Source organism: Apteryx mantelli, chromosome 6 (assembly GCF_036417845.1).
Source record: "Apteryx mantelli isolate bAptMan1 chromosome 6, bAptMan1.hap1, whole genome shotgun sequence".
Lineage (NCBI taxonomy): Eukaryota > Metazoa > Chordata > Aves > Apterygiformes > Apterygidae > Apteryx > Apteryx mantelli.
The window spans coordinates 4,901,216-4,929,170 of record NC_089983.1 but is presented as its reverse complement, the minus strand read 5'-3'; the positions used below and the strand labels follow the sequence as shown (position 1 = coordinate 4,929,170).

The following is a 27,955-nucleotide window of genomic DNA, read 5'->3' as shown; positions in this document are numbered from 1 at the left end:
CTTTTCTTTTCCTCACTTTTCTGGATGTTTGTGGACTGTATTTGGATAGTGAGTGTGCAGAGGACTCTTCTTGAAAGTGCATCTGAGAAGTCAAAATTATTTTTTTCTCCTCTTTTTTTCTTCACCTCATCTCTGTTTCTAATGGCAAGGTTCCATAGCTATTTCATTTTTTTTCCTTCCTGATGAGTGATTGTGATTTCAAAAGTGCTTGTTAAGCTGCTGGCTAATGGCGTACATAAAGACACTGATGCCAGTATGTTTTGCCTGACTTGCACAGACAAGTTCAGTGCTCTGAGAAGCAGGGTATGTCCCTCCCAACAGTCATGTTGCAAAACAGCATGACTGAATTTTTCAGAAGAAATGCTTCAATTATCCATCCGTGATTAGAAGTCCCCTTGGTACATCTCTACAATTAAATTCAACAGACACCTCACTGTATTTCATTTAATACTCATTTCTTCTCTTGCCACACATGCAAGCAGTCCTGCCAGATGAGATTTGAGAGTAGTTTTAGAGGAGAGAGCTTAAATTGTTTCTAAGACTGGCAGATCCTGTTATCCGAAGCTGCCTTATGAAGCGGGGATGCCTGCAGAGAGAGAATTTGTGGTTAGACAAATTACATCAGAACAGTATGGGTTGCATGTTATGGAACACAATCTAACCAAATACAGAGGGGCAGTCTCCCAAGAAGTCTAAAAGGTTTTTCTTCAAGCAGGGAAATTCAAGTCAGCATAAAAACCCAAGACAACAAGCTGAAATCCCAGATTCATTAAAGTCATTAACTAACCTCTTACTGACTTTGTTATGGCAGGGACTTCAGGCCTACTGTATGAAATAACAGCAGCTGAAGGACACAGGTCCCTATCTCAGCTTAAAATAGAAAAGAGCTGCTCTCATGAACTATTTCTGCAGATTGAGGGTTGGTCCCAGAGCCCAAGTTTGGCATCAGATGTTATTTTAGGTTGGAAATGCCCATCTGAAAGGGTCAGAAATCAGAAAGTTGGAAGAAAACAAATAAAACTCTACATTAAAAAAGAAGTTGTTTTCTAAGTGCAGTGCCTGTAGTATCTCTTTTCCCAAGTGCTGCCATTGACTTTCACACGTATTCCTCTTTGTAACGTTAGTTAATGAATAAAGCGATGGAGTCAGGCTCTGAGCAGTCAGACACTCTCTGATTTCTGAGTAAAGAAAAGAGGGTTAATTTTTATTACCTGGTTGCTAAGCTCCAGGTATGGAGCTTCCTTCCACCTATGATGATAAATGTGGTTGCAGGGGGGAAACTTAGAGGAAACTAATTGAAAGAAATTCAAATAAAAATCTTTCCTCTTTCCATTCTTGCTATTTGCCAGCATGCTTATTGTCAAGGCCTGGACAAAGGCCAGTCAGACCCTGGGCAAAGACAGTGGCTGATGTGAATCCTGTGAACAGTTCAGGTTAACACTTGCCATTGTGAGGACCTAATGAGAGCATGTGGAGTGTGGCCAAGGAGGGACCAGCTGAATAGGTAGGGTATGGGCTGAGAGAAAGAGGAGCAAAGATGAGCAGAGCAGGGCATGGGTGAAGGAATTCTAACTAGACCTCCAGGAGGTGCTGTGATGGCTTGTAGGTCTTTGCCCTCAGTGTCGCTTTCCCTGCCAAGGCTCAGCAGTGGGACCAGAAATGGGAGCGAGGCTGTCGTGTCCAGCTGGGCTGTCTCAGCCAGGCTGCACATTAAGTTGCCCATCTGAGGGTCACCCCTTGCTCCAGCTGGAGGACTTTGTGCCTGGAACTGCACAAGGTGGCTATTTGGGGTGGCTGCATCTCCCCCAGCCATTGTCTGGCAGACTTGCTGGAGCTTGCTCTTGCTGCCACGTAGTGTTACTTTGGCCGCCTGATGTTTTACTGTCCTTGCTACTGCAGTAAGGTCCATGCTGGGTTTGGAAATGGCCTGCTGGACAGGCCCATTTGATTACACTCTCCTTGGCCTTTTCCAGCCCAAAACACTACCCCTTGAGAGTGTGAAGTCCAATCCCTCCAAACGGCACCGAGACCGGCTCAACCAGGAGCTGAACAAGCTGACTGGCTTGCTGCCCTTCCCTGAAAATGTACGCACCAGGCTCGATAAACTCTCCATCCTCCGACTGGCTGTGGGATACCTGAAGGTGAAGAGCTACTTCATGGGTGAGTGTCTGGGCTGGCGTTGCAAGGATTGGCTCTGCTCAGATGGGGAGATGTTGCTGGCTCCGCAGCACTTGGAAAAGCTCCTGGGTCTCAATCCCCCCTGTGCTGCTCACATCCCACCCTGAGCAACATTTGCCGTGGGGTGGAGGGTTGTGTCCTCTGAAGATAGGATGATGATGAGTTGTAATGCCAGAACCTCTTGTGTTAATGCATCAGTGTTGCATCCTTAGGCCTGAAATGTATTTTAGCTGAGGTAGTGACCTGAAAGCATCTTGGGGCACTGGGAAGGAAAGTGCTATGTGTCCAGATGTGGTCATGTGGAGGGGTTGGCAAAGCCTATTGGGAGGTGTTGTGATCATGGGACATCTACCCCCTAGACCTTCATCTGCTGCTATGACCCACTTTGTACCTGTGTCCTATCTGAAAGGTATCACCTTCATTTTTAGGTTCTGCACACCCAGCTTTAGTCCTGTTCAGTCAGTTATGAGTGCCTGATGTTTCTGGAAAGCAACACCCTTGGGAAAGTCAGGCAATGTTTTAAAAACAATTTGCTGAAAAATGCAGCTGAGCTAAGCAAAGTTCTGCATTCTGATGGGATTTGGGAATAAGTTTAGCCCCGGGAATGGTGGAGGGGAGGGCCATAATTTTCTCTGAAATTGTTCACACAGTTTCAGAATGAGATTGGAGAGGTCAGTGCTTAGCTTTGACTTTCTTTTTTTAAACCAAACATTTCTTTCCTTATTGAAGAACCATTGTTTCACATTTATGTATGAAACAAACATTTCTGAAAGAAAAAGGAAAAATAAACATTTCATTTTAGGTCAGATAAAACATTTTAGCTCAACCTGAAATGATATATCTAACTTTGTTTGCTGGGAGGGGAAGGTCCTATTGATGTTGACCTGAATGGCTTTTTTTTCTCTGCTACTAGGGAAGGTAGTCTGGCCAGCTGTAGCTGTTTGACACCTCAAGTCCAACGCAGAGAAAATATTAGCATTAGGGTTCCTGCCTCTGCTTTCTTTCTTTGCTTGAAATGTCTTTTTCAGCATTTCTCTCCTTTCTAAGGTTCCTGGGGCTTAATGTGTCCAGGGGCAGGTCTCCTTCCCTTGCCATCTTCCAAAAGGCAGCATCTTCAATGAGCTGGTTGTCATGGCAGTGCCTGGGATGGTGTCTGATGGACTGAGCCATGGCCCTAGTGTGGTCCCTGGGATTTCCACTGGGTGTTGTATTTTCAGGTGGAGGTTGGTTGATAGCTCACCTTTACTAGTGGGAAGGGAGGCCTAGGCAGGGGCTTTCTGGAGTCTGGGTGAGATGGGCACAGCCCATCTGGTTGGCTTTTGGGTCACTTGGGTCTCAGGAGGGACATTGCAGGAGACTACCTGGGACACAGAGAGCAAAAGGGGAGTTCTCTGTGTGGAAAGATTTTTCTAAAAGTCTTTTAAACTGCTCCCTTCCCTCTTCTTGTCTGAAATACCACAGGAAGAAAAGGAAATGCAACTTGCTCTTGCCTGCTTTAAAATACTGGCAACCAGGTTGCAAGAAATGCCATCAGTTATTTTTGCCGTGTGCTGCCTACCTGGTTTTGGGCTTTGTTTTAAGCAGTGGTTCCTGGTATATTGGGCCTTTGGAAATTAATGCATTTCTCCTGCCCCATGCTGACAGTCTGTGTTAATCCAGCAATGTTTCCGATGCTCTCACTGAGATCTGTGATTTGGGGTGTAACAGGAACACAGCACATTGGATTGTACAGCAAAGCTCAGTCAAAAAAGTTGATTGCCAAATTTCACCTTGTTGGAAGTGTGAGTTTAGCATGGGGTGTCCCCTGCTGTGCAAGCCTTGCATTGCACAAAATAACGTGGTTAGAAAGCTGGGGTGTGTGTTGCTTTCATGAGGGGGAACTGTGAGCTGCAGATGGTGGAAAACAGGAAGATGAAGTGATTTGCCAGGGGTTGCACAGGGAGTCAGGAGCAGAGCAAGGAGTAGAGAGCCCTGTCCCCATCACTTGTGAAAAGGATGTAGTCCAGCAGAGAAATGGCACCATGAGTGGAGGTGGATAGCTTGGGTGCCTGTCTAGCAGCTGAAACATCCTACATAGTTTCTCAGTCTACTTTTTGTAACACTTCTTTTTTTCCAAAAACTTTCCTGTGTCCACTCTCAGCAGCACTTGTTAAAGAAGGAAGCGATAGATAATATGATGTGTGTTTTTTGCTGAACATTAACATTTCCCTCATCTAACTGGAATTGTACTTTTTATAATTAAATAAAATCAAAAACCCTGGGATCCATGGGCTGGTGTCTCTCTCGGGTAATCAAGGGCAGGAATAGTTACACAGGGCTGTTCTCTATGTCACTCTCTGATGCCTTGCAGATGACAGGTTAAACAAGACTACTCTAAAGGCATTTGTTCAGTATGTCATTTATTTAGTTCACTTCTCTTCCCTTCCTTCCTCAGAGTCTCTTACTTGGTGGTTTGCTGCTGCGTTTACCTCCCTGGCCCTGTTAGGCTGAGCTGTGATGGATAGGTCCGGTTTCTCTAATGAGCATTTTTATGAAATTGCTTGTAATGCTTTATACGCAGAGACCCCAATTCACTTTTGCAGGATGAAGGGTTAAGCTGATGTGTCTGGGAAACCAAACTCTTTGTGTTTGCCTCCTTTTGAAGCGTTGCCGCTTGCCAGTCATTGTGGAGATCCCTAGTAAAGGGCAACAACCACATCAGGAAAGTGACTGTGGCCAGACATTGCTACCTTTTCACTTCTGCCCTCAGAACCAGGGGCTTTTTGGTGTATTTTTCACACATGTGAATGCAGCCCCCTTCCTTCTGCCCACAGGCTGAGTGTGTGACTACCCCACAGGAATGAAGGCAGACTGGACATTCAGCAGCAATTGATGTATCTGAGGTAGTTACTGCTGATATAAACATTTGTGCTGAAGGCTCCTAGTCTTTCCGCTGTCCTTGTCATTGGTCTGATTTAACCCAATCTTGGGGAGGTGGGACACCTTGCACACATTGCACATCAGCTGCGGCACTGCTGTTATGAGCAAGACAAATACCTGCAAAGAGCAGATCTGCACTATGTGCAGAGCTATCCTGGGTGCACAGACCTCCTGGTCACCCTCTCATCCCAGCCATAGCACAGGGTATTTTTGTGCTAATGTGTTCACACTATACACCACAAAGGAGCCTTTCCCAGACCCTGGGTTTGCTGATGGATCAGCTCATACTCCTGAAGCTGTAGCTCAGCTTTGAGGCTTTAATTGTGGAATCTGTCCTGCAGAGCTGGTTTTTCAGGTGAGAACCAGAGCACATGCCCAGAGCCTGTAGGCTGGTGGAGGAGAGGTACTTTTTCCAGGCTAAGTTAGATAACCATGTTGGTCACTTGCATGAGGGTAGAAAAAAATAATGTGTTTAGACTTTTACCCTAGGTCTTTAAATTTGGTCTCTTCTATGCTCTCTTGCAAAGCAGCCCTAAAGCTGTGGGACAGCCTCACAGCCCCTGGATATCTTTGCAAGATGGGGCCCTGACAAAGGACCACCCCACAGTGTGCAGAGACTGAAGGTTGATCTGTGCTCTGCAAGGCAAAGCAGAGGGGAAGGACTGGCCCCATGAAAAGCAGGAGGTGAGATAACAGTTCTGAAATAACCCCTTGCTGGAGGAACTGGAGGGTAAAGGACACGTGGATCTAGATTTGGGTGTCTCCTTTCATGCCACGTGTATCATGTACTCGGAGGGAGAGCTCCCGAAGGGCAAGCCCCAAGGGCTGTTGTGGGAATGGTATGAGAGAAGGGAAACATGGCTGGAAAGCACCCGGCTGGGGCCCAGCTTCCCCTTCCCTGCCCAGGGCTGGTCGGCCAGAGCGCTGCGACAGAGGGGCAGCTCTATAGTTTGGGAAGTGCAAGGTTAACAGATGTGGCTGCCAGCTGCTGGAGTGCGTAGTCCAATGCTGGCCCATCCTTGCTGGATTACAGGAGTTCAGGGAAACTGCTTTTGCAATGGGTTGGGTCCTAAAGGAGAGCAGACTGGGAGGACCAGTGCAGTGACCCCTCTTCTCTTACCATTTTAAATCCCCGCAGCCTTCATCACTAGAGTGTGTTTGTGCAAACACTTACTAACTCACTCCTGGTCCTCAGACAGCTTTCCCTATGTGATGGGACAGGCTTGCTGCGTTGCCTCCACAAAAGACTTGGGGGCTTTTGAGCACTAGCATACCACACAGTACAGCTGTATGCAGGGTGGGTCCTCATCCTCATCCTGAAGATGATGGCTGCTCAGTCATAGGTGCTGACCTGGCCTCTCTCATGGTTTTAGCTGTTTCCCGAGCACCTCTGGCAGATCTTCCTAAGTGTTAACAGCTACTGCTGGCTCTCAGCATTTCTCACAGGCTGCAACATTACCCTGAGCCTGTACCAGTACCCGGTGACTGTGGCTGAGTTAGAAAGGCTGTGACCCAGGAGGTCCTTCCTCAGAGCAGGACCCTGAAGGAAGTGAGGGGGACACAAGGAGACTCTCTTTGCTCTCTTCTATGCAGGAAACCAAGATGAAATCTGTGCCATGAAAACAGTTTCCCAGTATTTCTTGCAGCCCCTGTCTCAAGTGTTGAAGGCTTTTGCTGCTGTGAATGTGAGCTGAGCTGTGTTACTGCCTAGGTTTGAGGACACTACAGGGAATCCCTTTGGTACCAGCCTCACTGGCTACCCAATGTTCCCCCTCTACTTTTCTGTGGATTCACTATTTCTGTAAACCATTTTTTAGGAGACAGAGGAGTCAGAGTTATCAGAGTCCTCTGAAGTTAAATAGGCCTGGCCCCCTCAAGGTGAGATTTTGTGGGGGTTGAGCACCTCTGATATAGGACCTGAGCTAAATCTTCATAGTGCCTGCAGTAATTACACAGCTACAAGCCGTCGTGTTGGCAAACAGCTGCTTTGCAGTGCAGGGAAAGCATGCTGAGCTGGCTGCCTTCGCGTGAGATAAGTAATTGCTCTGTGCATAGCATTGTACATGCTTTGGACATTGTTGGGCTCTTCAGAGGCAAAGTTAAACTAAGAACAACCATTTCCAAATGCCTTTTCCTCTGGTGTCTGCTTTCTGAGAGACAGACCTGGGAAATAGGATTCATTCCGTGCTTGTCAGTGGAATGCAGGGAAGCATGAATGAGTCCTTGCTGACAAGCAGCCTAATATCATGAAGAAAAGATGTGATGATTTTGGTAGATCTGGAATGCAACAGATCCTTCTATCTTCCTCCAAGATAGTGCTGGCACCACATTAACCTTCATTGCTTTCCCTGTTGATCTTCAAAGAAAAGGCAGCAATCAACCCTTATTAATATGACAGGACTTTGTAGCACCCAGCACATATCTGGGATTATGCACCAGGTAGGATGGAAAAAACAGCCATGCAGAGCAGAGAGCAGATCTGCCTGATTGGAGGCATCTGATCATCACACTGTGCTACCAGCCAGCAGGATGTGAACTTCAGGCTGCAGTGTAAATAAAGCCTGAAATGCTGCCAGGTATTATTTTCATAATCCGATTACAAAAGCAGTTACTTAAACACTGCAGAGCAGTAATTGTGGATAAGGGAGACTCTTGCAGATGGGAGAGGTATAGCCTGTTGTGCGTGCATGGCATGGGGTGCAGGTCAGGAAATACAGGGCAAAGACAGACAAGTTTTTTGTCTCTGGAGTCTTGTGCTCAACAGAGCAGGCCAGGGAACCCTGGTTAAGCTGGATGTGGAGAGATATAGGCAGAGCATGGGGTGGGCAGAAAGCTGACAGCGTCACTCTGTGCTTGAAGGCTCTTAGCATGTCTTTTCTCCTTCAAACTAAATAAACTCAGTTCCTTTAGATTTTGCCCCATGCCAGGTTTGTAGACCTGTCCCTCCGGACTCTCCAGGGGCTCTGTCCAGCCAGTGGATGTCTCTTCCTCACAAGGACACCCCAGGGCTGGATACTGCACTGCAGCTGGGGCCTCTTTACCTCTGAGCAAGAGCGGTTCCCACTGACATGTTCAGCACACACCTTTCCAGCATGAGACTTGCTTTGCAAAATAAATCATTGTTGCATGGATTCTCATTCAGTTGGAGACCCATCCTTGTCTTGGAGACCTGTTCTAATAGGCCAATTACATCCATTTGGGCACTGTGCATTTGATTTTCTCCCCTTCCTCACTTTGTCCATGTCTGCCCTGAAATTCATTTTGTTCGACTTCAGATTGTTTCACCAATTTATCAAGGTCGAACTGGATTCTGGCTCTGCCTGATGAAGTGCTGTGCTATCTGCAAATTGCAGCACCCTGCTTATGGTGTATCACATCATGCATTTCACGGAGATTGCTGAAGTCCTTGTGCCATGATTTTGAGTTCGGTTTTGTTACTCTCTCCTTTGGAGAAGATATTCAAATCTTGGTTGCAGCAGATAGACCTATTGCTTCTGAAAGCAGGTATGACTAGAAAAGAGAAATTAGATGTCTTTCTCTGCTATCTTTCCCTCCCCATTTTTGTCTAGTCTTGCATACAGCCTCCTCTTTCATCTCTTCATTCAAAACTGCAGTAAACTGTGGCGGATGAATGGCACGGACTCAGGAGGGTTTGCGTCCTGAGACATTTATTGTTTATTCTGACACATATTTATACTAAAAAGTTAGCTACTTCAGCAACTCTCAGATACACTTTGCTAAGCCAATCATTATGCAGATTATGTCACAGGTAGCCAATCATTGCACCGATCACGCACGCAGTGATCATGTCTTGTTTGCTTCTTTGTTGGAGAAACGCTGACTTGTTCTTAGCCTTGGTTCCCACTGGCTTTTGCTGGTTTATCTGTACTTTCTCAAGATGTATCATTCCCAGCTGCACCGGTGTCCTTGGGTATACTTGCCCCTGTTCAGACCCTTCTTTGTTCGAGCTAGCAACAGTTTCCCCTGTTCCCCTTTTCCCATGGCGTGCAACTTTCCTCCAACTTAACCCTGTCATGACCCTCCACAGTAAACAGATGTCTATCAAAAGTACAGTCTTGCAGTATCCAAGATTCCAGCCCTTAAACATGGCAGAGCTCCTGGGAATAGAGTGAAAGCAAACTGGGTTTGGGTTTTTGTTGTTGTTTTTGCCTTTTTAAGCTTCAGTTCAAACGTTTGGAGAGAGATTGATAAGAGATTGATGATGCTGCTTTTGAGCAATTCCTTGGTCCTCCCCAGCATGTATACATTGACTGTATTTCATCCAGCCACCCCTAAAATAGCTCTTGCTGTTTTGGAAACTTTCTCAAGGAGACCCTTCAGAGCTAGTAGGCCTTTAGCTGATTTCTTTTTGGGAGTGGTGATGGAGGGATCCACATACCTCGCTCTCCAGTGGGACAGGGCTGAACTGGCTTGCAGAACTTGTAATACCTGCTTGATTTCCCCGGGGGAATTTTTACTGCCATTTAGCTTATGTTGAAATGAGTAGCCTTTTTAAAGCAGTGTCTCTGTCTTTTGGGTCCAGTTCATGTATTTGTGTTCAGAAGCTCCCTTTGACAGTGCCTGGTTTGCATGTCCAACCCAAAGACACCAGTGGCTGTGAGCTTGCAGTCTCTGGCAGCTGCACTTTGTGTTGTAAAAGTGACCCTGACCTCTGTCTCACTGTAGCTCATGAACTGAGCATATCTGATGGCCTTGGTCAGTTTTACCCCATTTTTGTCTCTTAAACCAGTAAAACCTGCCACCTGGCCACCGACATAGGAAAACTGGCAAATATGCTTTCTTGAACAGATTCAGAGGTCTGCGTAGATCCATCATGGAAGTTTTGTTGATAACTTTCTAGGAAATTCAAGTTTTCCTGAAATCATCTCTTCTCTGAGTCATGCAAGCAGAAGTACAATTACCAGAAAATTCATAAAAATGCATGATACCCATAACACTGATACAAACCTTAAATATTCCAGTTTGATATAAATCATCTGTCATGCAAAACACCACAAATAAACAGCAATTGGTAGAGAAGGATCTGTTTTAGAAATGTTTTATAAAACCTTTTCTAACCAAGGATGAAAATGGTATTAACTCCTATAGGAGGGACTGAAGGCTCACAGGGGGTGGTTAATGTTTTCTGCTAAGCTCAGAAGTTTTTCTGTAGGAGGAGATTGGTCTTGTGCTGTTTCCAGGGCTGACCACAGTTCATGGAAAAAAATCACCATTTCCAGATGTTTCCACCAGTTTGTATTGGGGACTGATGATGGCTTTCATTTGAAGAAACATGCCCAGCTCCAGTTTTACATGTTGGATTTGGTTCTGATTCCATAGATTTTTGTGCAGTTTACATGGTGACTTTTGTAAGATTGCTTGTTAGGCTGGACAAGGCAAATGGGGTAATGATTGGTGCACTCTAAAAGTTCATTGAACTGGAGGTGGGTTTTGCAGTGTTATGCAACTGGAATGGTGGTGCTTTGAGAGACCATGCTCTGGCCTGACGATGTTATGATCCCTAAATCTATCTTTCTGCAGGCTTGGATTTATATTCAGTGTTCAAACTCTGCTTTCCTTTCACGAAGGACATTGCAAATGGGATAAGGGTGATGTCCTGAGACTCCTGATTTTCTTGTGCTACATTTCCCATGCTCACCCCAGTCACAGGACTGGTTTTCCCTGTGTTTTCCGAGACTTGCCTGGCTGCTTATACAAGTGGAAATGTGAAAAAAAGAGGGTTTTTTTGCACTCTCCATCTCCTTTGATTTGTCTGATCTGTGGGTGTTACGTGCCTGTGGCTTGGGGACAGTCCCATTTAATGGGATTTAGAAAGTGGGTCAGCAGGCCACGGTCTGGGGCACTGCCATGGGTGAAACACAGTAAAAGGCAACCCTTAGTGGATTTGGATACTACTATCAGTGCCCATTTGTATGGTGGGACTTCTTTCATGTCATCTGCATGAGATAAGATCCAGGTGGTTCAGGGCCCAGATCAGAGTTCTGCCCATCCAGCTGCCCTGCTTAGCGCAATGGTGCTGAGCAAGATCAGCGTTGGCCAGGATACCTCTTCCCGCTGGTGTTGGTCCGTCCCCATGAAAAAACTCACAGTGGAAAATAAAAAGGAAACAACAGCCAAACTCCTCAGGGAATCAGATCCCAAAGCTGGGTACCCATATGCCTTTCTCATTCTTGCCTGGTATTAAATTTGCATGTCCTTGCATAGATGTCCCTGTGTTACTGCCTTGTAATGCTCCCTTGCAGCTCACTATTGTCTTCATCAGGGCAGGAGGAAGATGTGGTCAACGGTCACAATAACTAGAACAGCCAGAGTGAGGGCAGGCAACAAGAGTCCGATGCCCCTCAGTGTGTGCTGGCATTACAGGCGTTAAATGTGTGCGGGTGACAAGGAGCAGTACTTTGACCACAGTGTGTCAGCAGTAGACACAAAGGCAGTTCTTCATCCTCCCCTGTTCCAGTTGCGTAGGGACCATGGTTCTTATTAGTTCTGCCTGGGATCCATAGTAGATTAAAATAGGCGGAAGGATTGCATCTGAGAGCTCACAGGACAAGGATCACAGTCTTGAAAATTGAAAGAAAGAGGGAAAGAAAATGTCTCTGCTATTTGAACTTGCTTCTGGAGCACTGGGCTGTTTGGAAGCCAGAAAATGCTGCTGCATGCCGATGACTCACTGGATAGTCTTTTAAATCTGCTTTGCTTTTAAGTGTTCTCTCTCTTCTGTCCATGCTTTAATGACAAAACAGAAAAACTTGTCACTTGCTAGAAATGACAACCTTCAGGTGTTTGAGAGGAAAGCTCTTGAAGCTCCAAATGTCCATATGCCCATCTATTGTACCTTGTCTGTCCCCTTAGTGCAGGTGCTGTGAATTTGGCGCTGTTCTGTGCTGCCTGATATCACTGTGTTCCCTGCTTTTGCTGCTTTTTAATCTCTGCAAATTTGTACGTGTTTGGGACAGAAACTTTACTGACCTACGTCTCTGCCTCAAGCTGAATTTCTCTGCAAACTTTAAGTGCAAATAGGGTCACCTTGCTCAGGATGGAGCATAAAAGCATTTTGCCTGAGTTTTCTAGTTCCTGTATTTGAAGCATTCTGTGATCTATAATGGAAAATGGAAATTTGGCAGGAAAGTTTGTGGAGTCAAAGAAGATGTTTAGGGAGATCGTCCAACTTCCCAGTAACTGTCAGCTCCTGAAACCCCCTTTTGCCTGAGGTTGGAAGGGACTGGCTTTTAAGATTCATTGCTAAAATCTCCAAAGATTTGACCTGAGCTCTTCTACAATACAAAAGCTATGCAAGAAGTAGTGCAGAGGTTGCACAAAAGCAGTGCTGGCAAAGATAAAGGCAGTACTGTGAAATGTGAACCTAGCAGGATTCATGGGACCATTGTCAAGTTACAAAGATAGGAATATTTACAGTTAAATTAGGTAGGAGACAAAATGGCATGAAAACCCATTTCTTCTATATCTACATATGAACTGTATTATAACTGCCTGGGGGAGAAAGAAGTTCTTTAAGTGGAGGGATTTGATGTCTCTCTGCATAAGCCTTTTAAAAAAACCTTTTAAGAAGTGAGACTTTTTTCCCTCCAAAATAACTTAAAAATCATTGCCAGTGTAAAAGTGCTCAAACATAATTTTTCTTTCAGCTATTCTGCCCTCTCCATGGACAGACCTCATAGATCTTGCCCAGTGATGAGCACTCATTTGAGAGAGTTCTTCTTTTGAGAAGGGGTACAAGTATAGGCTTTCTTATTTCCTTTTCTGGGATATACATGTTGGCAATTTTTTTTTTTTAATTGGGAATTTGGGTGTTTATTCTGAGCAGTTGTTCTATGGTTCTGACACTACTCTGCTGGGAAACATCTGGAAATCCTGTTCCCTGGCACTGTGACAGCAGAGCAAACCAACAATCCAGTTTCTTATTACTTTCCTCCAATGGTTGGCACATTCTGGCTTCTTATCAGGTTCTTAAATCGTTGAAAGGGAAAGTCACTTAAAGGTTTTGTCATTGTATGAGAGATGGAGAAACCTCACACCTGAACTTGCACTTGTGTCTTCAAACCAATTTGCAGCAGTCACTGCTTGGACTTATATCTGATGGAGTCCTGGATAAATCCCAAGTGACTTTGCTGATCCCTGTCTTTTTGAGAATATGTGTCCAAGGAGAAAAGCTTGACTTTATGTTGGCAGTGCTGCCAGCCATTAGGGTGATCCGGGCTCTGTGGTGTGATGGGAACTCCACCCGCAGTTTCCACTTGCTTCAAACAGCGAGACCTCAGAAAGCTTGGATGGATTTATTTAATGCTGAATGGTTTGGAAAACCTCCAGCTAGCCCTGAAGATCTGTGCTGGAGTTCATTTCCTAGGGTTGATGTAACAAAAGAAGCAGATGCTTGGAGTTACAGAGAAACATCTTGAAGTGATTGCTGATGTGGCAAAGTTCTGGCTCTGCCAAAGGCAAAAGCTGCAAGAAAATAAGGCTTAAAATATTCTGCGGGATGAAAGGTACTTGCTCAGAGGATGTGCTGTTCACTGTTTGCTTCTGTGCCGTCTTCCCAGACCAAGGTCACCCCAAACAATGAGACCTGCCTTGATGTCTGCTGTGAAGTTTTCTTCTTGGTTTCAGAAGGTGGGATGTGCCAGATAGCCAGGGCGCATAGTACGTCAAGGCACGCTCTGGATTTGAAGAGGGTGTGGGACTTGCACTGAAACAGTACAAGAACCAGTGGAAAACCCTCCCCAGGTGCAAGACCATGCTCCAGAGCCTGGCACAGGTCTAGATGACTAACAGCTTATAAAACAAATAGTGAATGGCAGGGTACCTCCCAGTAACCCACTGGCCCACTCCCAGCCTGGCGTCAGTTTGTAGCAGGAGATGCCTTTTTCTGTTTGTTTGCTTTTGAGACCATGTGATCTGAACGCACATCCCTGTTCTGTTTTATCTACTGCCAAGCCCCCACTTTGCTGTTACACAGAGCACCCAGCTTGGGCTGCTGCCAAAGTGCAAAGGAAGGAAGAAACATGCTCCGGGGAGCTGTGACCCGACCATCACACAGCAATCCCACCTCCTTTTCAAGTTTCACTCTGCTCCTTGCAAGTGTTGCCAGACACCCAGGGGTATGTGTTGAGCTGAAGGCAGCTCCTACAAGGTTGCTAAGTATTTTGCCTTGGAGGGGTGAAGTGGTTAAGCCTGCAGGTAGCAGCTGCCCAGCTGTGATCAGCTTCAGGGCTATTCCCCATGCGGAAGCACAGAAGGTGGCAGATCACAGACTGTGAAGAGCAATCAGTGTTGTAGCTGAGATTTATATACATGCATGTATTTTTACACTGTGCCCATGTCATGGTTGTAACATATTTAGGATGAAGTCAGGGAAAGGTCTTGAATGATTTGGGCATCCAAGGCTCTCCAGACAGCTGTGATGGGAACTTTTGCTTGGTCCCTGCTAGGCCTGAGTGGTTCTTTCAGCCACAATCACAGCCTCTTAGCTTTGCAGCAAGCCCTAGAGCTGCCCTTTGCAGACAAGAAGTTGAGCACCGGCAGGTGGTAACTTCTGGTGCTCCAAGCCCTGAAGGGGGAATGCTGTCTGTATTTAAAAAAAGAAGAAAAAAAAAAAGGCAAAATGCAATGCTGGTCTGCACAAGGATGTATTGGGTGATGTGGTCCTGCCACAACACAGAACTGGAGTCCCAGTGTGTCTCCATTCACTTGCCCTCAGAGGAGCATAGAGTAAACCTTCACTTCCTTACATATGTGATTCTTACTCCCAGTCTCAGAAATTAGCTGTCCCTGCACCAATGTAAATACACAGGTTAGATCCAAGATCCTTGTCTGCCATCTGTGCCATGGACTGCTCTACTGCAGGGCAGCTGAGAGCAGATTTTAACACATGATTTCACTGCAGTCAATATTAAATTAGCTTTCAGTTAATTTCCTTATTGTTTGTTATTACCATGGGCCAAAGCTGTAGCAGTTTGGACCTGAAGTAATTGATGCAGTGAATGCAGTCAGGTTTATGGCTTAAATCCCTCCCTGGCAAGATCATGCAGGAGTGTTTGCAGCAGCAAATTGGAGAGGCTGACTCAGGCTTTGGAGACTGCCAATGCAGCAGTGAACATCAGAGTGACCTGGAGGTGAACACACTCCCCTGGATATTTCTGTACTTCTTGGAAAAACTGTGGGTGACTGTTTTTAATAATTTTATAATCTGTGGGTTTGCCTTTTGCCTAGAGAGGGCTGTTTTGCATGGACAGCATGAGCCTGTTCCGGTTAGCACAGTGCCTTTGTTAAAGAGTTGAGGCAAAGGCTGGTACTGATTTGACAGGGTTGTGGACCAGGTCCAATGAGAAAAGAGCTATGCTTGGCACGGTGTCACTGGGAGAGCTGGAAGATCCCAGTTTCTTGACTGCAAGCATCTTTGGGGTCTGTTCAAAGAGAGATGCTTGCCATCAGCTGAGTCTGCCATCTCCCACCAGCATAACTCACTCCATGAGAGTAGAACTGACCCCAAGATTTTTGCTAATAATCTTTTTTCTTAGTGATGACTATGCCAGAGGCATAGAATGTGTTAGTTTCCATGGTTGTGTCGCTGTGTTTGTTTTAAGGAATGTGATGTACAAAAAGTGAAGAGATTTGATCCCTTTGCTCTTCTTTCTTCTTTCTCACACTTGTGGTCATCCTCCACATTGCAGGGCTTAGAAACCTCCTTTTAAAGGCAAGGAAAGCAAATTCAGACTGACATTGGGGATCTACAAAATACCTCCCAGTTCTCCAAAACCAGGGACTCCTTTTTCTGCTGCTCTTGTCTAATTTGGTAACACTGAATTCTCTCTGTTTAAAAAGTCATTGATCCTGATTGACATGACTTTTTGAGTGAAAGCCTTCCAGTCTTCTTTGCAGATTACAAGAGCAGTAGGTAAATCTCCTCTAGTGTTCTGGCTTGTTCTGGGCCCCAGGCCTGATGGTGTGTGGGTTCAGAACAGAATAGGGTTTCCCCCCTCCTCTTACACATTACACATGGATAGCCTCTGCCCAAGCACTTTGAGAACATGAGGGATCACCAAATTTGCTTCACCAAATGTGTAGGACTAGAACTTGTCTAGTAACTGCAGATCACTTCTTTGTCATGCTCTCTCTTATCTTGCATTAATTCCCAAACATTTCCCATGTGATCCTTGCTTTGGGGGATATTGGGGCAGGGTGTGAACTCATCAGAAACAAACTTTTGTTTTAGTTTTGGAAAAAAAAAAAAAAAGAAACTGTGGGGAGAGGCCTGATAAAGGAAAGGAGGAAAAGCAAAAAAGGAGTCAGTGATAACTTCTGTGCTCTGAGGTTAAGGAGGTGTGGGTTTGTGAGGGTCTTCAAGGGAATGAAATACAGCAAAGAACTAAAAATGCTGTCTTAAATGGTCTTGAGACAGACTTGGTGTTTGTTTAATGGCACTGTTTAAGCTGAACAGTTCAATTTCTGTCAAGGTTTAGTTAGATTGGACTGGGGTAGCATAAAATTGGGATGTGATTTCTCTCTGCGTCCGGGGCTCCTGCTTTGAGAGTTACATCTCAGCACCTGTCTCCACACTGGGACAAGTCTGTAGTGTCCTGAAGACTAAGTCCTCTGCATCCCTCAGCACCCTAGACAGTCATGTTGTTTGGATGCAGTTTCAGGTCCTGGAGATGCTATAGCCTGTATCCCCAGGTGGACATTTTGCTTTTCCCTGCTACCATGGCAAGAAGTGGTTTCAACGACCGAGTGATACCAGTAGTGAAAAGGCAGGTACCGCAGCTTGCACAAGTTCTGTCTCTGGGCTGCTAAGGCAACGATGGGCACAGCTGGGTCCTGAGGAGGCCCTACTCCCTTTGGTCTTAGTTTCTACAAGTGTGAGCATATGCTGCCTGTATCAAGCTGATAGGAGATACTGTAGGGTCTCTTGTGACGTCTTCACATTTACCTTGGTTGATTTAACCGCTCACTAACTGTTAATGAAGCCAGATAGTGGGCCTGCAGAATAGGAGATGGTGTGGTGACTGTGGTAGGGAAGGCTGGTGGCCTGTGATTCCTTCTGAAGAGGAATATCTGCTTTGCCTTAATCTGTTTATTTGTGTATTTATTTTAACTTGTACACTCCGATTGTTGATTTCCTCTTTCTGTGGGATCAGTTTTCTGTGCCTTGTGTAGCACTGGGAAAGCTCAGCCTTAAAGGAGAGCTAAAAATACCCTCTCCGCAGAGAAATGGTGTCTGTGCTTTGCAGCCAGTCTTCTTTCTACAGGGGAATGGACTTGACTCCAGCACAGTCTTCTGCAAAAAATGGTGTAGAGGGAGCAGATAGTGACTCAGTGGGACCAATCTGGCCCACTAGCCAGTCTCTGCAAGCAACTGGCATCAGGTGTTTCAACCAGGGGGATGTGGAAGGACCTGTGTTTTGGCAGCTTTTGGATAAGCTGCTTCTCAGTGAAGCATCACTTAGATTCCAGCTTGTTGGAAACTTCTGCTCCTGGTGGGAAAAGTCCAGAGAGAATTCAAGTCCAAAAGTTTTCCACCAAAGACAGTCAAGTTTTGAGGAAAACCAGTGCTTGAAGATGTGCAATGGGAGACTGAAAAAGCTGGGTGCAAACCAAAAATGTGCATCATTCTTATATCTATAGTTGTTTCTTTTAACTGTGGATATATTATAGCTTGTATACATGTTGAACCTGCTTCTTTTAATCCCATTCACTTCTTGGTATCAGCTGCCTCTTGTGGAACTGAGTCCCAGAGTCTAATGGTATATTTCATTACAATGAGCATCTTTCTTAAAATAGTGGTGAATTAGAATTAGCCAGCTTTCAACATTGCCTAGCTTGTTCTTGTCTTACAGAACAGACTAGGACTTTATCTTCTTCTTGCCATCCATAATTTTCAGTATGTTTTAGCCAGCAGTCTCTTGAATGTGACTTCAGCCCTACCAGGGCTGGTTGCATCTTGTTTAAGGACTGCTGTCTCTCCTCAGCTAAGCTGAGACCCCATCAGCCTGCAGGACCCGAGACTTACAGTGGGATGCGGAGAGATGGCATCTTGCCATCATATAGCCCACTGTGCCAGGGTGAGAACAGTAAGTTTGAATAGCAAGAACAGCAGTAGAAGGTCTCTGAAGTCAGAAAAACAGGGCCAGTCCACATACCACTCCCATAGGAAGGCTGGATATGAGAGGCTACTAAGGCCTCTGCATTCTGCAAAAAGTTCATGAGTGATGAAGCATGAGGCAGCAATGTGCCCTTGTGGCCAAGAAGGCCAATGGTATCCTGGGGTGCATCAGGAAGAGTGCTGCCAGCAGGTTGAGGGAGGTGATCCTCCCCCTCTCCTCAGCCCTGGTGAAGCTCCATCTGGAGTACTGTGTCCAGTTCTGGGCTCCCCAGTACAAGAGGGATGTGGTACTACTGGAGCAAGTCCAGCAAAGGGCTACAAAGATGATTAGGGGACTGGAGCATCTCTCTTATGAGGAAAGGCTGAGAGAGCTGGGCCTGTTTAGCCTGGAGAAGAGAAGGCTGAGAGGGGATCTTATTAATGTGTACAAGTATCTTAAGGGAGGGTGTCAAGAGGATGGAGCCAGACTCTTTTCAGTGGTGCCCAGCGACAGGACGCGAGGCAACGGGCACAAACTGAAACACAGACAGTTCCATCTGAACATGAGAAAAAACTTCTTCACCGTGAGGGTGACAGAGCACTGGAACAGGTTGCCCAGAGAGGTTGTGGAGTCTCTGTCTCTGGAGATATCCAAAACCCGCCTGGACGCGATCCTGTACACTGTGCTCTAGGTGACCCTGCTTGAGCAGGAGGGTTGGACTAGATGATCTCCAGAGGTCCCTTCCAACCTCAACCATTCTGTGATTCTGTAATTCTGTGACACATGGGAACAGAATCTTGGATCTGTCTACTGATCTCATATGCCTACAGAAGCGCAACCTGCAGCTGCCTTTTAGTTTTGCCACGGGGGAAGCAGTCTTATATGGGAATGACCTTCCTGATTTCCTGGATTCCTTCCAGACTAAGGAGGAGTTTCAGACAAATAAAGACTCCCACATGGAGCAGTGCTCAGTATACCCCAGTTCTCTTCTTGGGGCCATGAAGAAGCAGGATGCATCTGTGTATGTCTCTCATGCTGATAATGTACCGCAGTTCCCCTTGACAGGTCTCATCAGTGAGCCTGTTACCAAAAGGCCCAGACAAGAAAGAGTCTCAAAGGGAAGGGGGGGGGGATGGGGGAACTGTTACCAGCTTGGACAAGAAGGAGTCTCAACAGGAGCCTCAGACAAACATACCCAAGGATACCAGTGCAGCTGGGACTGATACATCCTGAGAAAGTACAGATAAACCAGCAGAAGCCAGTTGGAGCCAAGATTAGGACCAAGACAGCTTTTCTCAAACAAGGAAGCAGGCCAAGTTGAGACCATGTATGGAAAAGTAGAGCAAAGTTCATGGCAAGATGCTGAGTGACACCTCTTCTGACACCACTAGGGACCACCAGAGACCACCAGAGACCCCCACAGAAGACCCCCAGAGACTCAGACTGCATGCATAATGATTATGTAAATGTAGTAATTATTTCTAGGAAATAGAATGAGTATGTATAATCATTCCTGGAAATTTAATGCATAGGCATATGATAGAGCAATATAAACTTTAGATGATGCGACACACGGTGTGCACATTGGGTGGAGCTATCCCCCATGTACCCGGCACCGTAATAAAGAGAATGCCTGCTTCTTAATGCTAAATTGGTGTTAAGGAGTTTTCCTCCCGATTTCGGTGACAAGCCTGATAGGCCAGGCCAGGACGAGAAAGCCAGCGACACCAAGGAGGACAGCGACTCCCTCCTGGTCATCATTGAAACCCTCTTTGAGAAAAGTAAGGTGGACGAGAACGTCTGCCAGACCCTCCAGAACCTCAATGCAGACAACATGGAGCTGCAGCAGTGGAAGGAGACTCTGTTCGGCTTGGGTGCAGAGGGGCTGACATCTCAGAACATTGGTGAGAGGATGGGCAGTGGGGTGAACGCCTACATGGAACAGATGCCATTCAGGAAGGACACTGGGAAGAGCATGGACTTCCCTCACTAGAGTGCAACAGTGACATCCTGCAGTGAGGAAAGCAGTCCTGCAGCTCTCTGGGCAATTAATTCAGCAGCTCCTGCACCACTGGGGTTTCAAACACCACTGCCGTGTCAGGCACCCGATGCACAAGACCAAGATGCTGTAGTCTCTCTTGTCTCCATTATGTCCAAGGGCAGCTCTGCTCAACCGAAACAGCAGGTCCCATTTAATCCAGCTGTGCTCATGAGAGGAACCACCCCAGATACTTCAGGCTCTCGCAGCAAGCCCTCTGTAACAGGTCAGCTGGCAAACCCAGGACAATTGTTCAAGGAGAAGGTACCAGCTCCCTTTCTGCAGACAGCATTGTTCCTAAAAATCAGAGCCAGACAGGGTGCCAGCTGACGGGCTCAGGCTGTCCACCTCCATTGGATTCAAATGCGCTAGTGACTCAGTGGCACAATACTCTAGTCCTGGCAAACCCAGCCAATGCTTTGAGGCAGAGCATTGCTCCAGGACATTGCCCATCAGAAGCTTGGGTGACTGTGGCTCCAAAAATGCTGGGAGTAGCAGGAATGCAGATGAAGTCACAGCAAACTGCTCTGGCCGGTAGCCAACAGAGCGTGCTTGGCTCCCTAAGGGCTGGGCTGTGGTTGTCATCCTTACAACCCCTTCCTTGCCCTGAACAGGGCTTGCGCAAGTCTTGCACAGTCCAGTTCTCTGCAGTTGAGGACCTCCATAATGCAGCAGCAGCTCTCCTTGTGCGAGAATCAAAGCCATTGGAAGCTGGCCAGCAGCCAGGAAATGGGAACTTGCCCAAACAGCCTCCTGCTCCCCCCATAGTGTCCAGCTTTTACTGGGAAGGGGACTGGGTGATGCTCCAAGAGGACAAGTGGTTAATGCAGCACTGGTCACAGCTTCTGCAGGCTGGGACACATCCTCAGGGATGCAGTGAGCTAACTCCGATGCAACACAACAGACTCCTGCTGGATAATGGCATGGACCCAAACATCGAGCAGACAGACCACGTTGTGCTGCCTCAGTGGGAGTACAGCGATAGCAAGGGCTTCTTTAAACGTCAAAATGCCTTTCTTAAGGATGTCCCTAAAATATCTCTTCCCCAGCTCCCAAGCACTTTGTGTTGCCACAGTGAGAGCCAACCAGGAGCATCACATTATTCATCAGAACCCATGCAGGGTTCCTCAACAACTCTCCCTGTGGAGGTAGGTGCAAAAGCACCCTCCCCTGAGCTAGGCCCTTGCTTTCCATTGGTGTCTTTCATAGACAAACAGGCAGGTGGGCAGCCGCTTTGTGCTTGAAATGTTCAGTTCAAGGTAAGGTGTGAAGGTTGTGGGACCTAAGAGGCACATGTGGAGCGAGGGGTGGTGAGCGGGGGTACACAGGGACAGATGGGGTGTTGTTTGCTGGCAGTTGTAGCTGTCTGTGCACCCTTTGTGTGACAAAGCCAGGTGGCTTCCAGGCTCCTGCACAGGAAAAATGCCCAGAAATGCTTCAGACCACAAGGATAGCTCTAAGCAACAAGCCCATTTCTTTGAATTAATAATTTTAGAATATTTTCCTGACCCTTCTCCCAGACACCTCTTTAAAACTGTATAGAAAAAGTCTATTTTCAAGCCTCATTGTGAACTAGTATCTGCAGTTTGGGAGCCATATTTTGAAAAGTATCTGGCAATTATGGGCTTTTCTGTACCTGGCCAGGCACCCCGTCAAGTGATGCCACACACTTCCTGGTCAGTCAGGATTTTATCTTCCAGTGCCTGAAATGAGGTGCCACAGCAGTGCTTTTAGGTAGCATAGTATCAAGTGTTTTGCAGCTTCTCCAAGAGAAGTTATTCAGGGAAGTGCAGCCATGTTGGAAGGGAGGTTTGTTTCTCTCTTGGGGTCAAGGAAAGAGGAATCATGGGTAGGTCTCTCATATGCAGTGATGGATGTGAGCCACCAGCAGGCAAAGGAATCTGAAAGAGGGTTTCTGAGAGAGCCTGACCTCCCAGCCCAGGGACAATATTTGTATTTTGGCATGAGTATCAACTGCTAAGACACAGCTGGAGTTTGCAGTGAAATCTTCCTTTCCTTCTCATCATGGTGTAAGACCTCCTTCCCTACTTGCTGGCCAGTGTGCTCCTAGGAGGTTCTTGCAGACTGGCCAGCCAGCCTGGCTTTGCAGGTACACACCATTAAACTTCTGTTTCTATAAGCATCTATAAGTCTCACCATCACCCATGTGTGTGGATCACCCTTGCTGCTGGCTTGTTAGGTTGCCATTCAGTCCCTCACATCATCCCAGACTGACTGAACACCTCCACTCTGCTCCTTGCTCCCTGTCTCCATCCCTTCTTCTCCTTTCCTTGTGATCAGGACACAGTCCAACCCCAACGTGACCCTGCTTCCTTAAAAAAGGGGTTGTTATAAAGCATTTTGAGAAGCTCAGCAGCCTCTGAAGGGTCTCACTGGGAAGTGGAGTTGGCTAGAGTAGAGGCATATCATGGTTTTGGCCCCCTCAGCTACCTTTTCTGCGGAATCTTGGAGGAACGGGTACCAACCAGTCCATGACCTTCCCCATTCAGCCAAGTAGAGAAGGTCCAGCTGATCTCCATTCTGCTCACCCTGGGTTTGCCACTGACTTGTCTTTGCCTTGCCTTCCTTTCCTGTGCTCAGCAGTGCCACCAGATGGAGGAACCCCCTGCGATGGAGTTTACCCCTGCAGTTGCTAAGGATGGCATGCTCTTCCCAAAGTCCTGATAAAGAAAGGAAGTAAGAGAGCCGGTGACTGTCTTCTGCCTTTCCACTTTGGACTGACTTTGTGGCCTTAAAACTGTTGTCCTGGGAGACCAGGACAACCACTTCTTTAAATTTCCTTTTATTGTATTTCTACCAAAGGAATTTTTTTTCCACCATGGGCCAAATTCTCCCAGATTTGGCAGGGAAAGTCCACAGAAAAAAGAATGATGAGGAATTTGGTGTGAGGCCAGATATGGCAAGCCAGGTCAGTCAGAGATGTCAGAGTGGCTGGGGACCTCCAGATCTCCCCCCTTATGCCCGTTATGCTGAGCTTCACATCCCAGGCCTGTTCCCTGTGCTTCTTGCACCAGAATCAAGTGGATACTGCTTTTTCTCATTGTGTGGCATAGTTACCAGCAGAACAATGTGCCGTAGTCTGACGACAGTCTTTTTGTTTACCACTGTGCTTTTATTTTCCCCATGTGCTTCTAAGGTGTTGGTTTTGTGGCATTAACCTTGTACTTGGACACTCGGAGGAAAAGCCACATCAGATGCTGTAGTTTGACCCTCTGGGCTTCCATTTTCACTTAACCAGCAGGCTCTGGGGCTCAGCCATGAATTCAGGGACCGAAATTTGGTCTTTGAGCTCTCAGCTGTTCCAGATGTGCTCCTCCCCCTGCCAGCATTTTTGCCAACCTACCAAGGTAACATTGCACTTCCTTGTGCACTCTTTTAGCCATGAAGTCAGAGACTGCGGTGCCAGGATATCACATGGCATGGAGATAGGTCAGCCTCTTCTCTTGTGGTGTTGCTCATCCCTCTGTCTGATTTCCGGCAGTACTCCAGAGAACAAAGCATTAGATGTGGATACTTCTCTAGCGTGCTCCTCAGAGGGCTGGAGGGAATTTTTGCAGGTGCTCAGAAAGTCACAGTGTGCTGTGGACATACCAGAGAGGCTGGCCTCATGCAGACACTGAACTCCATCCTGGTTTAGCAGAACACACCAGAGCTTTTCTCTGTCAGACCCACTGCAATAGTCCCACTTCCCATTAGCCTAATGGTAATTTAGGGAAAGCTGCTAAATTTTCTGTATATCCAGGCATGTTGTAAATGTTCAGTAAAAGACGGTCTTCAGTGGAAAAACGGGTTTTGGTGAAACAAAATTTTTCACCACTAAATGTCTGTTTGCCATGGAACTGGGTGGAAAAATATACTGAAGCAATCCCCAAGCAAGCAAAATCAGACGATGATCCCAGCACTATCCCAACAACAAACCTGCACGTGTCCTGGTTCTGTCGAATTGGTGCTCTCCTGATCTAGAGGTGCCACAGTGGACATAAAAGGAGAACTGCAGTGGAATGGCCTTGTCTCCCAGGTTCTTTTCCTTCATTCCCAGCTTTCACCTTTCATACCTTGCCATCCTGGGGTTCCCGGAGCCTCTGCCTCATGGCATTGCCCAGGGGGGAAATTCTAGGGAAGCTTCTTAGTACAAGCACCAGATAAACTGGCCAGGAGGAGAGTGATGCTAGAAATGTGCCTGACCTGTCTGAAGAGGAGATCTGGAGGAGTATCTAGGGCAGGGCAAGGACTTGATAGACTGTGAGACAGAGCATTGCACTTCATGCATTCAAATGCTAGGAATTTTAAGAGAAGAGACACTTTGGTTTAAAAAAAGCAGCAGGGTGGACACCTCTCGCCAGCCTTTATTGTTGTGATATGTATAGGGTGGTATGAAAGGGTGCATGACCCAGGCCTGGGGGGAAGCTGAGTGCTCCATGTCCTGTGGGAGTTATTAATGAAGGTGTTTTTACTGCAAGGTCTGTTCTTCCTCCCATGGCACCCTGAGGAAGTGGCACCCTATCTGGTTCCCTTGACTAGGGCCAAGACAGACCCTCTGTGTCCCCAATGCATTATTTGTTACTCATGTCTTAACTGCCTATATGTTATGTATGTGCATATAAGGTATATTTTTATGACAAGTGACTACCTTTACACTTCATGGTTTCTTTGTATGCTGTTTGCAGACAAATGATGTCGGGGAAGAAAAAAGATATACTGAAACTCACGTGCTTTGTACGTATTAAAAGGCAATTTGCTTTATATCAAAGTAGTGTTTTGTTTGACGTCATACAGTGTCTTTCCATTTCCTTTTTGACTGAACAATTATTTGAAAAAGCCTCCTTTCAGCTTCACCCCAAATCTAATTTCTCTGGGCTTTGACTATAGGAAAAGCACAGCCCTGGCTCAGCTGCTTCCTCCTGTAGCTGTTTTCTGGAGTCTGTCTGGTGATCATGAGACTGGGGCTGGGAGTGCACAAGGAGCAGCTCTGTGCTGTGGGAAAAGGCTGTGTTCAGGTTCATCAGGTAGGGTGATTTTTGAGGAGGAGTGCAGTCTCAGAGGTTACAGGGAGTTGGAAATACAGGTGCCTGCTCTTCCCTGTAGATTTATGCTTTTAACTTGCTCAGTGCCTGGTGGTGTTGCTGCACCTTTGTGAAGCATCTCATAAAGACTGACCTCTCTTTTGCCATGCAGAAAGCCAGAGCAAGCGTGGCTGGGGCAGGGAGCCATCCCTGGGTGCCTTCCCCAGTGACATTAGGGGAACCTCATGCAGGATCCTGCCAAGGGCACTTTCTATCAGGAGGGGAACCAATGCCATTCCCTTGGTGCTGACAGTGTGCACAGATGAGCGTTTCCTCCTCCAGTTTCTCAGGCTGGGTGAAGCTCCTGGAAATCTTGAGTGGCTTAAACCTGCAAGGTGAAAGAAAAATCTGTTCTGAGTCACTTTTACACCCTGCTGATTTCTGTTCGGGGCATTCAGCCGAGCTCCTCTCACCATGCAAGAAGGAGCTTGCTTGTGTCAGGGTTGGCCGTTAGGTTAGGGATGGGGGGAGGGGGAGATCCCCATTATGCACAGGTGTGTGAGTCTCCCTTGGAGGGTGTGTGTCAGCAGAAGTGAGGGTGCATGTGTGACACGCTCACAGCTAACCCTCTCGTGGCTTGTGCACAAGCCCAGATACACAAGGTGAGTGATGCAGTTTCTCACACCCCATCACATGTGCAGCAATGTGCATGTCTGACACATTCTTGCACACTCTGCAAGCCATCACAAGTGCAGCAGTGTGCATGACACACTGGTCCCACCTGCCATGGTGTGACTGTGCAGCAGTGTGCACATGTGTAAGTGCATGTGTCCTGACATAGGCACCCCACTCTGTTCACTACCTCATGCGCAGGCGGGAGTGTGTGTAACACAGTCCCCACCTGCCTCCATGTGAGTGTGCAATAGTGTGTGCATAGCACAGTGTGGGTGTGTGACACACTCATTCCCCCCCCCCCAGACCCCATGTGTGTGCACAGCCACAGAATCGGCAACCTGTTCCAGTGCTCAGTCACCCTCACTGTAAAAGAGCTTTTCCACAGAGTCGGACAGAATGTCTTGTGTTTCCGTTTGTGCCCAGCGCCTCTTGTCTTGTCCCTGGGCACCACTGAAAAGAGAAGAGAGTCTGACTCCGTCTTCTTGACTGCCTCCCATCAGATATTTCGAGGCATGGAAAAAATTCCCCCTCAGCCTTCTCTTCCCTAGGCTAAACAAGTCCAGCTCGCTCCGCCTTTCCTCCTGTGAGAGATGCTCTCGTCCCTTAGCCCTCTTAGGAGCCCTTCGCTGGCCTCACTCCAACACCTCCACGTCTCTCTTGTCCTGCGGAGCCCACAACTGGTACCAGACTCCAGCTGTGGCCTCACCAGTGCTGAGAAGAGGGGAAGCATGGCTTCCCTCGAGCTGCTGGCGGCACTCTTTCTAATGCAGCCCAAGACACTATTGGCTGCCTTTGCCACCAGGGCACATTGCTGGCTCCTGGCCAGCTTGCTGTCCACCAGGATCCCCCAAGTCCTTCTCTGCAGAGCTGCTTTGCAGCATGTCGGCCCCCAGCATGTAGCCGTGCAGGGAGTCATTGCTCCCGAGGGCAGGAATCTGCCCTTCCCTTTCTGCAACTTCATGAGGGTCCTCTCTGCCCATTTCTCCAGCCTGTCAAGGTGCCTCTGAACGGCAGCACAACCACTTGGTGTATCAGCCACTCCGCCCAGTTTTGTGTCAGCCTCAGACTTGCTGAGGGTACTCTCTGTCCCATCATCCAGGTCACTCATGGAGCCACTGAACCCAGGAGCTTGGACCCAGGAGTGGCCCCTGGAGCGCGCCACTACTTCCTGGCCTCCAACTAGGCTTTGCACCACTCATCACAACCTTCTGAGCTCTGCTGTTCAGCCAGTTTTCAATCTACCTCCCTGCCTGCTCATCTGGCCCTGTCTTCATCAGCTTTTGCCTGTGAGCATGCTATGCGAGACCGTGTCAAAAGCCGTACTGAAGTCAAGGTAGACAACATCCACAGCCCGCCCCTCATCTCCGCAGCCCATCATTCCATCAGAGAAGGCTCTCCGGTTGGTTAAGCATGATTTCCCCGTTGTGAATCCATGCTGACTACTCCTGAGCACCTTCTTGTCCTTCCTGGGCCTGGAAATGGTATCCAGGATTAGCTGCTCCATCGCCTTCCGAGGGATCGAGGTGAGGCTGACCAGGCTAGAGTTCCTGGGGTCCTCCCTCCTGCCCTCTTTGAAGAGTGGCGTGGCATTTGCTTTCTTCCAGGCCCCAGGCACCTCCTCTGAGTGCCAGGACCCCTGCAAGATGATGGAGAGTTGTGGGAGAATGGTTAAGCGAGAGAGGGCATGATCTCTTAGAAGTGAGCGATCCTGCCTTCATGATGAAGGGAGGATCCCATGGCTATGTGAACTGTCCTTGAGCATTCCTAGACCATTACAAAAGGGGAAGGCAAGTAGTGGTAAACAAGTAAAGGAGGGGGCCGACAAGCCCCTCCATGTGAACAGCAACTTTGCACCAATCATATATCCACTTTAGGCGCGTGGACAGAAGCTGTAAACCAATCATACAGCTATTGCTAGTGCATGCTTATTGCTTGTCTAAATATACTCTGTGTAAGCTCTAATAAGGGGAGAACGACCATACTCATATTGAGACTCATCGTTA

At 47.2% G+C, this 27,955-nt stretch overlaps 1 pseudogene; it reads left to right on the top strand.

Moving 5' to 3' along the window:
* The first annotated feature begins 226 nt into the window (after nucleotides 1-226).
* LOC136992329 (uncharacterized) lies at nucleotides 227-27,135 on the top strand (annotated as a pseudogene).
* Nucleotides 27,136-27,955: the final 820 nt, after the last annotated feature.